General features: G+C 38.9%; 1 long non-coding RNA gene across 1 annotated transcript; it reads right to left on the bottom strand.

Annotated features, from left to right (window-relative positions):
- Positions 1 to 237: 237 nt before the first annotated feature.
- On the bottom strand, positions 238 to 10,960 carry LOC145492530 (uncharacterized). Its single transcript, XR_014049999.1, has 2 exons — positions 10,699 to 10,960; positions 238 to 916 (listed from the first exon to the last, which is right to left on the bottom strand). It is a non-coding gene; the product is annotated as an uncharacterized LOC145492530 (long non-coding RNA).
- Between the last annotated feature and the right edge of the window lie 1,072 nt (positions 10,961 to 12,032).

Genomic DNA, 12,032 nt, shown 5'->3' with positions numbered 1-12,032 from the left:
GCTGCAAAGTTGTTTCATCAAGGGATATGAGAAAGAACGAAGCAAAAAGTTTCGCATCCATAATAGCGGTTGCTTAGGTACTTTGAATTTACGTCATCTAAGTAGTTGCTAAATGTTTACATTTTGTGATGTCTTACATGAAACAAAACAAACAATGGAAACAAACTCTCGAGAGTGCGCAGTACGGACTGGAAATCATCTTTAAATGAGCGTAACATACCGTAACAAAATCATGGAACATAGCTTAACCTAAAGTGATCAAGTCGCCTGAAATGAGATAAGCGCCCTAATTAGTATAACCTATCGTGACAAATATAGCGTAACCTAACATGGCAAAGTAACTTTTAAAATGCTAAAGCCAGCATAACGAATCAAATTACCTTAAAATATGAAACTTAGTGCGAAAGAAAGCCAGTTTTCTTGTCTCCTACGTCGGTTTCTGGTGACTACTTTAGAGCGGCGCACCGGGCAACAGAACCTACTGACATGTCTCTAACAATTCATGTAATGTAGCGATGTACTTCTTTGCTAGTCTTAGTGTTTGGATTCTTGACAGCCTGTCTCCGGGCTCTCTCTCGGAAAAGTAATCGGGTATTACGCTGCGAAGCACGTTAAACGCCCCCTTCAGACGCGTCTGTCTTTTGCGCTCTCTTTCTCGATTCCTTTCTCTTCGATTACACAATCATGGCATTCCTGAGGATCGATGAACCCTTGAATATAGGTTGTTCATAGTTTGCTCGGTCTCTTGTTGAAATTCCTCCACACTTTCTCTCTGTAGCAGTGTTTCCCAAGCGGCAGGACAGTCGGGGATGTTTGAACAATTTTGTGGCAGCATTTGATTGTAGTATATTTGTTCCATGGTTTTATTTACTTGTACTGATGCTTCTTTGGGAACATACGTTTGGTTGAAATGCATCTGCAAGGAATTGAGAAAGAAACTAAATTAATCAACAGTGCCCAGGTAGAGCCAAAGTGACGGAGACGATTGTTGCATAATAAGAAAGGACTCTTTTAATAAAGTTACTAAAATGTCATTTTGTAGACCCAGAAGGTACCAAGATAACCTAGAGATAACTCTAAGGGTGCTTGTTTTAGATTAAACACCTTAAGCGAAACCGAGGCACAAACTTTAACCTCCAAAGGTTACGACGACTATCCCCGTCGCTGTTACGTAACTGAAGTGGAGTTCCCATCCCTCTTCCCCCAGCTCCCAGGCTATAATTATAAGCCCCAGAGAAACGGCAAACTTCTTTTCAGGTTTCTATATTTCTATAAGACGCTGAGTCAAAATTTGCAGGAAAATTCACTGACAAACGCAAGAAAAAATCCAAATAAACCTACGTGCATTAAAATATTTGTATCCTAAAGCCAACGATACACGGTTCAACATTTGTTGAGCAACAAATGTTGCAGCTGCTGTTCAACAAATGTTGAACAGTGTATCATGTGATGTTGAACGTTGACATATGCCGTTCAACATTTTGAAAGTTGTTGAACATTGTTGAACGAAAATAGAGCTTGGCTCTATTCTGTTCAACAAGTTGCCGCTTGTCATTGAACGGCTTCAACCAATCGTTTTCGAGTTTGGTGTCACGTGGCTTCGTGGAAATATCAACATGGCGGCCGAAGAGTTGGAATCAGCTGAGTTCGAATGGAGTTTTGATAACACCAGTCAACTGATCAATCTGTACGAGACTTTTTCGTGCCTGCACGATGTGAGATCGAAGGATCACAAAAACCATCCATACGCAGGAAGTTTCTGTAGTTTGAAATGTCCAAGTTTCTGAGTTCTGCCAACAGGGTGTAGTATGCTCCGAATATGGTTCTATTTCTTAACCATTCACGCGTCCAAATTATGCAGTTCTTTCGTCTTTTTTGTCCACGCTTCATAATAACGGTGACAACGCTCGAAGCACAAAGCGACAGCAACATTTTCTCGTCCACCATTTCAACTTCGCGCCAAAATGTGTAGTCGTTGCTCAACAAAAGTTGAATGAGTATTCAACAAGTTGCAACAACGTTTCAACAAGTCGCAACAATGTTCAACATTTGTTGATCAAAAAATGTTTAACGATGTTGAACCGTGTATCATTCGCTTAAGTTGCCAGTTACCGCGTGTTTCACCAGAAACAACAGGTGCAGTAGAGTGCGGCAAAGTGAAGAATGTTTCAGTGTAATTACAAAGGGCTAGTCTTGTTGAATGTGCTAATTATAACATAGCACGCGCGCTGGTCGTACCTAATTTCTATTGAGCAATCATGATAAAAATGTCTTTTTGCGCACGGCCGTGCGTGAATAACATGACGTGTGCAGGTTCATTTTAGCTGCAACATTTCCGTGGAGTTCCTTTTGTTAAAGTCCTACTTCGAGCCTTAAATTTAACTTTTGCAAAGCTAAGATTGCTACTAAAACTTGAGTATTTTGACTTTGTTTTCCTACATTTTCATTGAGTCGAAGAAGCGAACTTTTCATTGACAATTTTAGAAACCAGACAAAGCGTTTTCGTTCAGCTGTTGCTCAAATGATTGTGGCGTGTCAAAATCCTAATGACCGTTGCTTTCCTTCACCATGCATTGTGAGACATTGTCTAGACAATCACAAGTAAAACACGTTTTAGCGTCCAAAATGTTGTCGCTATGTCATGAAAGAATTAGTTCATGCTTTTAGCGGTGCGTACATCGAGTTATGGATGCACTTGGGAAGTTTGGAGAGCACTCAAAAAGCTAACTCTTACGCTTCTTTCGTGCTTTTCAAACTTCTCGCGTGCATCCATGTAACACGATACACGCAGGCTGAGCATGAACCAATACGGAGTGCGGAGTGTAAAAAAAAAAAAAAAAAAAAAAAAAAAACCTGGAGTACAGTGTAAAACAAATTAGATCAAATTTTTATAAAAAAATTAAATGGTTGAATGATTGTTAAATGCTTGAATGGTTGTACTCCGCAATCTGCACTCCGCACTCCGCGTTTTCGGAACAGCCAGCGATTATGAATTCGGATTTAGACTTGCAATTATACCCACGTGGAAAATGGATTCTTCTGGTTCATATTACACTTCCGATATTGCTTTAAACACCCTAAAAAGTCTTTACCCTAAAAAAGATGGTTTCTTTAGAGTAAAAGTGGATACCAATGACTTCAACTCTGATAAAACTTTGCTTGGGTCTAGCACGAGTGAACTAATCTTCCCATGCCGTGATTGATCTTCCAAATCAATTATTTGGAATCATTGAAGCGAATTTGACATACTTGTCAGTCAGCTTTACCACGCCGCACCATTCAGGAGTTTCGTTTGTTAGGTCTGCTGGCAAAACCTAAGACTGTGACCGTTTACATTTTTTCTTACCCTATTTGTCGCCTGACTACGTCAAAGCAATGATATACTTAAATGCGCGATTTTTAACGCACGCTAGCGATACATGCACTATATGTTTTCCTACACAAGAAAACAAATGAGTGGCGTGCGCGGCAAGCGTTCCCAGACAAAAGACGAGCTTTCTGAGCTGTGTTTTGGGGGCTGGACAAGGTAAAATCGTCTCTTGTGTGAACATCAGGAGTCTTTGCCAAAATCGTATTGCACGTGGAAAATTAGACATGAGTGTTTCAGACATGTGTCTCCACAAACGGCGCTTTGGGTAGATTGGCATGTCAATTCAACTTATTGTTCTTCACCTGATGTATCCTTGAGCAAGGATAGCTTCCGTCATGTGCAATTTTGAAAGAGCACGGGCGATGCATGCGCTTTTTTCCAAACACGTTCTTGCTTCAAATGACTGTAAAAGCCACCAACGAGAAAGAACACGATTTTGATTAAAAATTTACTTTCACCTTCTTTAAGCTTAAGATAGCCCACAACTAAGTTGTGTATTTGTAAAGCTCAGCTGATAGTTTTCACTGTCATTCTCACAAGAGTAAAATCCAAACTACTGAATAAAAGAAGTAAGGAACTTGAAATACCATAGATGATTAAAAGATGATCTTCTTTCCGGAGTTTAAGGTCATAGCGATATTCTGTATTCAAGTTATCCAAGCAAATGTAAAGAGTGCAGTATGGAAACGCCATCTTTGTGTCCTGCGAAAGGGCGCTAACGTTCGGGCCGAAAATCAACGTGAAAAACTGTAATAAAGTCTACTTCTAATAAGTTAACTGTTCGGACTAATTAAAATCGCAGGATCATAAGTATTTTACATGCATCCTGCCTTCTTGCAGCTATTGTGATGTCGTCAGGGGTGCACTGAACTCCATACCAAAATTTGAAAATCCTTTTTTCTAAAAACGAAGAATGTTATTGTGTTAGCTGAAAACTTGTTAGAAAATGTATATTGAGGGCGTCTTAAAGCCGATGAAGATAAAAATTTCAAGGGGAATTTTTTTAAATTCTAGAATTTTCTTTAACGTAAAGAGACTAGGAGCAAGGACAGCATTGCTTGCTTCGGAACATAGACTGGACGAGGAAACAAAAGGGCGCATGCATCACTTGTGCGCGTTTAAAATTGTACCTGAAGAAAGCTCTCCTTGCTCAAGGATACATCAAGTGAAGAACAATGACTTGAATTGACATGCCAATCTACCCAAAGCGTCGTTTGTGGAGACACATGTCTGAAACACGCATGTCTAATTTTGCGCGTACAATACGATTTTGGCAAAGACTCCTGATGTTTACACAAGAGACGATGTTACCTCGTCAACAGAGGAGCGCTTGCTAGCTCTTAAATATGGACTTCTTGATCATGGGGCTATGAAGTTCTACGTAGTGACTATGTGCCCGTCAAGCAGCTAGGAACAATCTTAAGAGCCACTGCCTATAAATGTGGAGAATCCGACGACAGGTCGGCAATTCGAAATTTCTTTTAATGCGTCAAAAAGACCTTTTCGGGAAACTATTTTCAGAAATATACTTTAAAAGTTCTAGCGAGTTCACATTTTTGTGAAATCTAGAAAAGTTCGAAATACCGCTCAATCAACCAACGAATTTTCTAGGTTTTAGCGGGCCATAAAAAAAAAAAAAAAAAGAAAAAAAAAAATGATGTTTTCAACGCTGAAACATTTGTGGTCAGACGTATCCGAACAAACTTAGAAAAGGATAAGGATATCTTACAAGCTGTGAGAATATGAAATCCAGGCAAGTTCCCTTTCTGTACTGGCCTGATGAAAATGCGCAATTTTGCATAAATTCAATCGGCCATCTTAGATTGGAAAGACCAAAACAATCCTTTGAATCGCTGGGAATTTCTAGCAGAACTTTTCACGGGCTTAAGGAATTCGTTCCGTTGCAATTCTGTAACAATTTTTGACTGCCTGGCATCATAGTTACCAAGGCAGTGAGGCCTGGGTTTAAATTTCGGCTCCGTTTTGTTTTGTTTTTGTTTTGTTTTTTTCCTCGTTCATTCACAAATCGCCGTCTGGTCTCTGGAGCGCATGCGTACAGCACATGAAATTCACAGAAGTTGTCGTCGTGAAAAGTTAGCACGGATTCCATGATTTCTAGGGCGAACACACCGTTCGAGGTAGACCAACACTAAAGGACGTCAAGCGTTTTCGGAACGGGTCGGTCTGCAAGCCGTACGAGAGATCAATTTACAAGCGAACATTTTGAGTGAATTTATCAAGAATCATGTTATACCAAAGGAGCCATCAACCGGGGCTATCAGCTCTTCAACTTGATAAAAAGCATCTTCAGAAGCGTCATCGTATCTTTAGACGTGATCGTGAACCAAGTAGAATCCCAGCACGAACTCAAGAACTTCTGAGCAACAAGAGAAGAAAGGTTAGAGAATTTGTTTACGAATGTATCTGTTCGAGTACACCTCAGTAAAACGCTCTGTGAAACTTCGTAAAGTATAATAAAGATAAAATCTCGAACTAAACGATATTCTCTCGTTATTTTCTTGTAACAGTGTTATGTGTCTTTACAAGGGTGAAACCCATATAGCGAATTATTGTACATTTAAGCTGAAAGAAACTAATGTATGTTGACCCCAGCAAAACAATTCTCGGCTTGCACTGTCACGCAATCCTGACGCAATAATAATAAAAAAAAATTATTCGAAAGCCATTTAGTGGATAAAATCAAGAAATTGTGATGTTATAGGAGATTAATAAAGATGAGTTTATTAAGTCTGTGCGTTTTTCCAAGCTCAGATATTCGTCGAAATATTTTGCACAAATTTACAGAGACCAGTATGGAGCCGCCATGTTGGTGTACCTCCGCGGTATGCCAACATTGTGGCCGGAAAATAGTATAAACATCTCGAACTTACTTTGGCTATCTAGACAACTGATTATCTGTCCTGAACAAACAAGCATTTACATAAGCACTTTTCCTAATACTTCAACTTCTGAATGGGCTAGAAATCACGAGACAAGTATATGTTTTTCGACAAACACGTTCGCAGGTCTATGTCACGCACCGCCATAACTCTGACATTCAAAATGTCTCGCTTGCTTGAGAAACGCTAATAACAACGACAAAGGCTAAGAAAAATAGACTGAAACGTTTATAGGCTGATATAAAGACCTTGACTCATTTCACGCCCTAAAGACCTGCAATCAAAAGCAGAGTAGCTTGAGCACATCGATTCGATTGAATTTCGTACGACTTCAAATGCAGTACATTTAGCTCAATTGCAATATAGCTAGTGCTTCTCAGTATAACGACTGCCTGGGTACACGCAGCAAAGCGTCTAGTTGATAGAGGGAACTGGTTATGAAGCCCGGCAAACATCAAAGGAGCAAACAAAGATTTCAAGATTTATGTTGGAAGGTCAACGACCGTGCACAATCTTTTGTTTTGCGTTCATACACTATGCCTGAATTACGTTAGTTCTTCAGTACGAAGTAAACAACTAGTGTGTTTTGTGCACGGTGAAGGCCAAAAAAGCGAACAAAAGCATACAACAAAGAACTCTGTCAGGTTTCATAGCCATTCCCCTCTGTTAACTATGCTGGCATTAAGCATATTTGAGCCTTACCGAAATAGACATGGCGAACTGATATCATGCCCAACCTCAAAAGATTTGCCTATACTACACATCAAAGTAATTCTAGGAATCGTTTGGCATCTCTTAATAAACATAAATACTCTCAGGGAGTTTCGAAATATATTTCTCTAGAAATTGTCACAGTTTCTATGAGAGAGTCCAGCCATAAATAAGTGTCGAGCACGTGGCCATGGCGATCTTATAGAAGACCGAAATTATTTGTGAAATTGCTTAGCATTTCCAAGCAAACATAGCACAATCTCAAGAGGTTTGAATAACACTTTCTATCGAAAATCTGTGAAAATTTCAGATTTCAGGGCATTTAGTCTAGAAAGTTTTATGATCAATAATTAAGTCAAGGCAGATAAAAAAAATCAACAGTGTCAGGGCCAAATAATTAAACAACAACTAAAAGACATGTTGATAACAATTTCAAAATGTCAAGAAAAAGTTACCCACCTTCACTTGTCGTGCAAACTGTTCTTTGTCCTTCAACGGCAATGAAGGTAACTCTGTATCAGCAGTAGCTCCTTGTGAAGAGCTTGAAAACCGCTTAAGTCACTTATCGATGAAGTGAATAGCGAAGCGTGCGAGTGGCGTCATAACTCAGACAAACTCAGACAAAAAAAATGGAACTGGTGAAAGATTTGACAATTTTTCAAGCGCGTAAGCAAGTGTTCCTGCCAAAAAGCAATTTTTAAAACGAAAATTTGGCGTTCATTTTCCTCCTATTTCTCTCAGAACTCGCTTATATATGTACTTCGCGCGCTTCGTTATTGAATTTTATATCTTCAACATTAAGTGATATGAAAATAGCAGCCGTGCGTGATGTTGTACTATTCTGTCAGCTGTTGTTTGGAGTCGCTCAGCCTTGTTGTACGTACTACAATAGTTATTATTTCCAGGTCATTAGCTATATGCCTGAAGGAAAATACGTTTTCCTCGATGGTCGGTTGCCATGAGGTTTCCTCCCGCAATTTAGAAACTTCACGGCGCAAAATGGCGGCAAGTGGAGACGATAAAAAAGGCGCAAAAAAAAATTTAAGGACTTTTGGCATGGAAGACGAAACAGAGAAAGGATCGCGCTTTTGGAATAACTCAACTGTAGAACTGGCGTTTTCCATTGCGAAGGAGTGGAGCAAGGACAGGGTGTGAGGCGTTGGGTGGCTGTAAGTCCTTCCCGTAATGCATTGAGAATGAACTACATTATCAACCGTCGTTTATCGTGTGACTGGTTAGTTGTCAGTGGAGTTCATGCAGAAGTCTGCTTTGGAGAGTCGATTATTTCTTGCATGTTATGTCCTTTTAAGCGATGACGTCCTACGTCAGCGCTTTAAGTCGGCGTAAAGAAACCTAGGATGAGAGGATGTTTGGATGTTAAGATTTATCCCTTCGAACCGAATGGCACTGGGAACTACCTAAGTGAAGACAATGTCATTTTTCCAATCCGCCATCTTTGTTTTGCAAATGTGCGGATGTTTGATTCGCAACTGCTTAATACAGACGGAGGATTCGATTCGAGTGTAGGAGTGAGTTTTGTACTTAATCGTTTCTATAACAAAATTCTCGATCGTGATTGGTTCTCTGCGCTCCTATTTGTCACATAATCGGTGCGCGATTACGTGGGTGTCCAATTACAGGTATCTAATTTGTAATTGGATACTTGTAATTGGATACCCACGTGATTCGCATGTCAATTACGCGGGCTTTAATGGCTTCCTTTGCAATGTTTCCTACAGTTTTCAAAACTTATGAAAAAAGCTACAGACGTTTTTGCTTAAAAGAAGTCCTCAAAAGACATTTTTAATTCCGAAATTTGTTATAGACACGATTAATTAGTAATTGTACCTCGTGTCGTACAATCCAGGGAATAATCCTGCTCGTAATTTCAAATCGGCCTCGCGCTTCGCGCTCGTCCGATTTTGAAATTACTCACCCAATTACTCCCTGAATTGTACTTCACTTGGTCCAATTACTATTACTTATCCGATAAATTTGAGTTCGCTAGCAAACACATCCAATCTTCAAAACACAAATTCGACATGCAAATCGACCTAAGCCTGAGCGATTGGCGAAGGTCAGTGTCAGTTGAGAACGTGCCAGATCGATCCCCGGACATGTAAGATGGAAACCAAATACAGTGTCTTGACGTGTTTAAAAGGTGAACTGTCTGAAATCTAAATTTTGCTTTTCCTTTCATTTATATCGTGGAATCAAAGTTTCTTTAGCCATAGATGATATTCAATTTCAAATCCGAAAAACAAAAAAAGAAAAAAAAAAGAAATCCTGTTCGAGGGATTAGCTCTGTTTTACACTGTTTTATTTCGGTTTTAAGTGAAAGCGATAAAGAATATCTTCCAACATTTAGGTTAAAGAATAATCCATTCGTAGTTAATTGCGTTCGTAGAACGCTTTTCATAATCTTGGGTGTCCTGTGGTTTCACGGGTGACTTCTTTTGAGACTTTTTCGTCGAACGTCTTTCTCTGCGCCACTTTGAATGACGTCATGTGTCATACGTCAGATGCGTAAAGACTATCGCGTACTTCGTGGTCTGAACAAGTCTGAGCATTCTAAAGCTAGAGACCACCGAATGCTTGTTATTTAGGCTAAGCTTCAAGGATTTCAATTCCTGGTCTTTCGTAATTATTTTACGTACAGCAGGAAGCCGAAGGGGCTCTTTTACTTGATCGACTTTGCTATCCGGACAATTTGAGTCATTCTAACCAAATAACTCAGTCGGAGAAGATGCTGATTATGGCTACTCGTAGGAAAGGGAAACTGTATCTTTTAGCAAGTTTGCTACAGTTTGGTACAGACATAGTTTTTAGAGGGAAATGGTTATGAAGCCCAGCAAACATCAAAGGAGCAAACAAAGATGCCAAGATTTATGTTGGAAGGTCGACCGTGCACAATGTTTTGTTTTGCGTTCATACACTATGCATGAATTACGTAACCAAAACGTTTCAATTGGTTAGTTCCTCGGTCAGTAGTAAACAACTATTGTGTTCTGTGCACGGTCAAGGCCAAAAAAGAGGACAAAAACATACAACAAAGAACTTTGTCGAGTTTCATAACCATTCCCCTCTATTAACTATGGTACAGAAGAGCAACTTCCTTAATTAGAACTTACGGTTAGAACTATTATTATGCTTGTCATAGAAACTTTTTTATTTGACATCCACCTCAACTGGAAGCCCAAGCGACCAATTGTATCAAGTTTCGAATTCTGTTCAACTACGGAATGTTTTAATAGTTTCGCCCCTCTTTTGAATCGAAAACTATTTCGCTCCTGTAGTAATTTGACATCAGAAATCTGTTGAAATATCTGTGTGTTTCGTGGAGTTCAGTTCTAAATATTCCGAAATATGAACATTTCACACGTAAGATTAACAAAACTTACTCATACCTCCCTCTTCCCATGATCAAACCTTCACTGCCCCAATCTTCCATACCCTACTTCTGACCATCATGCCGAAAAAAAGAAATGCCAATAATAATAAAAAAATACCAAAGAAACTGAATAATACAAAAACATCACAAAAATATAAAACTTTCAAAAACCCAAACTCGAAAATCCAAACCAAAAAAAAGTTAACAAGTAGAGACGCACCGACAACTTCAGCTATATTTGCCTTTTGTCTAATTCTTAACGCGGATTTCTAAATTTGTACCACCAGAATAAATATGACAAGAAAAATAATATAATTAGATATTACCTTCAATTTACGCCCGAGCATATTAGTGGCGAAGGGAAATGACTTTATGTAAGACTCAATGTCTTTCCTTTTACTTCATGTCTGATAATGAATTTGAAACAAAGGAAAATTTAAACAGGGATAATACTGAACCACAACAATGATGTACTTATGAGAAACAACTCATGAGAGTGATAAATAACTTTTTTCACGTTTACTTAGTGTCATTTAAAAATGAGGGAGATTGGCAGAATTTCAGATTATAATTGGCAGTTATATAAATCAAAACTCAGTCGAGAGTTTATAACTTTCGAATTCTCCAAACCTCCAAAGGCAGTTCAAAATGCATTTCAAGCGGTTGTTAGTTGATTGGTGTTGTATGACACACTGATTGTTGACATTGTATGAGATTAATTATTAATTTTGTTATCAATGAGTTGGTTTTACTGTATTTTGGTTAATAATAAGGAAATGTACAATTTAATGTTAGCCATTTGCTGTTCGCTTTTGCCTTTCCTAGGTCTTTCAGTGGTGTTTTTGATCTTTTGATTCTGTTGTTTTCCTATGAAGGAAAGAAAAGAATGGAAAGAAATAATCCTTAACATGATTTCAGGGTGCAACACAGCAAGGGCACAGCATATGGCAAAACCAAGTTTATTTCATGCATTTATGCATTTCATACATTTTATGATAAACCGACCCAGTGATAGAAAATCGCATAAAACGTCTTTTAATTTACTCAATTCCAGTAAAGGTCATTATTTGTGAGTTGTTGGATTCTTTATTCTCTAAGTGGTGCATTATTTTTGTTTAAATTATTTTTATAATATATTTATAACTCTGTAATCATCATTGATAATATCTTTCAAAGCCTGCACAGTGCCTGCAGTGTAGAAGTTAGAACTGATAGCATGTCAATGTACAAGGAGCAGGTTTCCAAATGTTAATTATAAATTGCATGTATTTTTTATTTAAGGAGGGGGGGGGGAGTGGGCTCAAGTTCGGTATAAGGACCTTTTGGTTTGCATTAGGGGTAGATGGTGAAGTTCCAGAAAATATCCATACTCTTCCCGACGAGGGTTCTGGGGCTAAACAATTGTCTCATTTGGCCCCACTGGCTCAAATCACACAATTGTCTCATTTGGCACAACCGACTTAAATCACAAAACTGTCTCGTTTGGCCCAACCGACTTGAATCACACAACTGTCTCATTTGACCCAACTGGATGAAATAACACACCTGTCTCATTTGACCCAACTGGATCAAACCAAACAATTGTCTCATTTAACCCAACCGGTTCAAACCACACAACTGTCTCATTCGACCCAACTGACTCAAATCACACAACTGTCTC

This window comes from Orbicella franksi, chromosome 7 (assembly GCF_964199315.1).
Source record: "Orbicella franksi chromosome 7, jaOrbFran1.1, whole genome shotgun sequence".
NCBI lineage: Eukaryota > Metazoa > Cnidaria > Anthozoa > Scleractinia > Merulinidae > Orbicella > Orbicella franksi.
The sequence above is the reverse complement of the archived record's forward strand: the minus strand, read 5'-3'. Positions and strand labels throughout refer to the sequence as shown.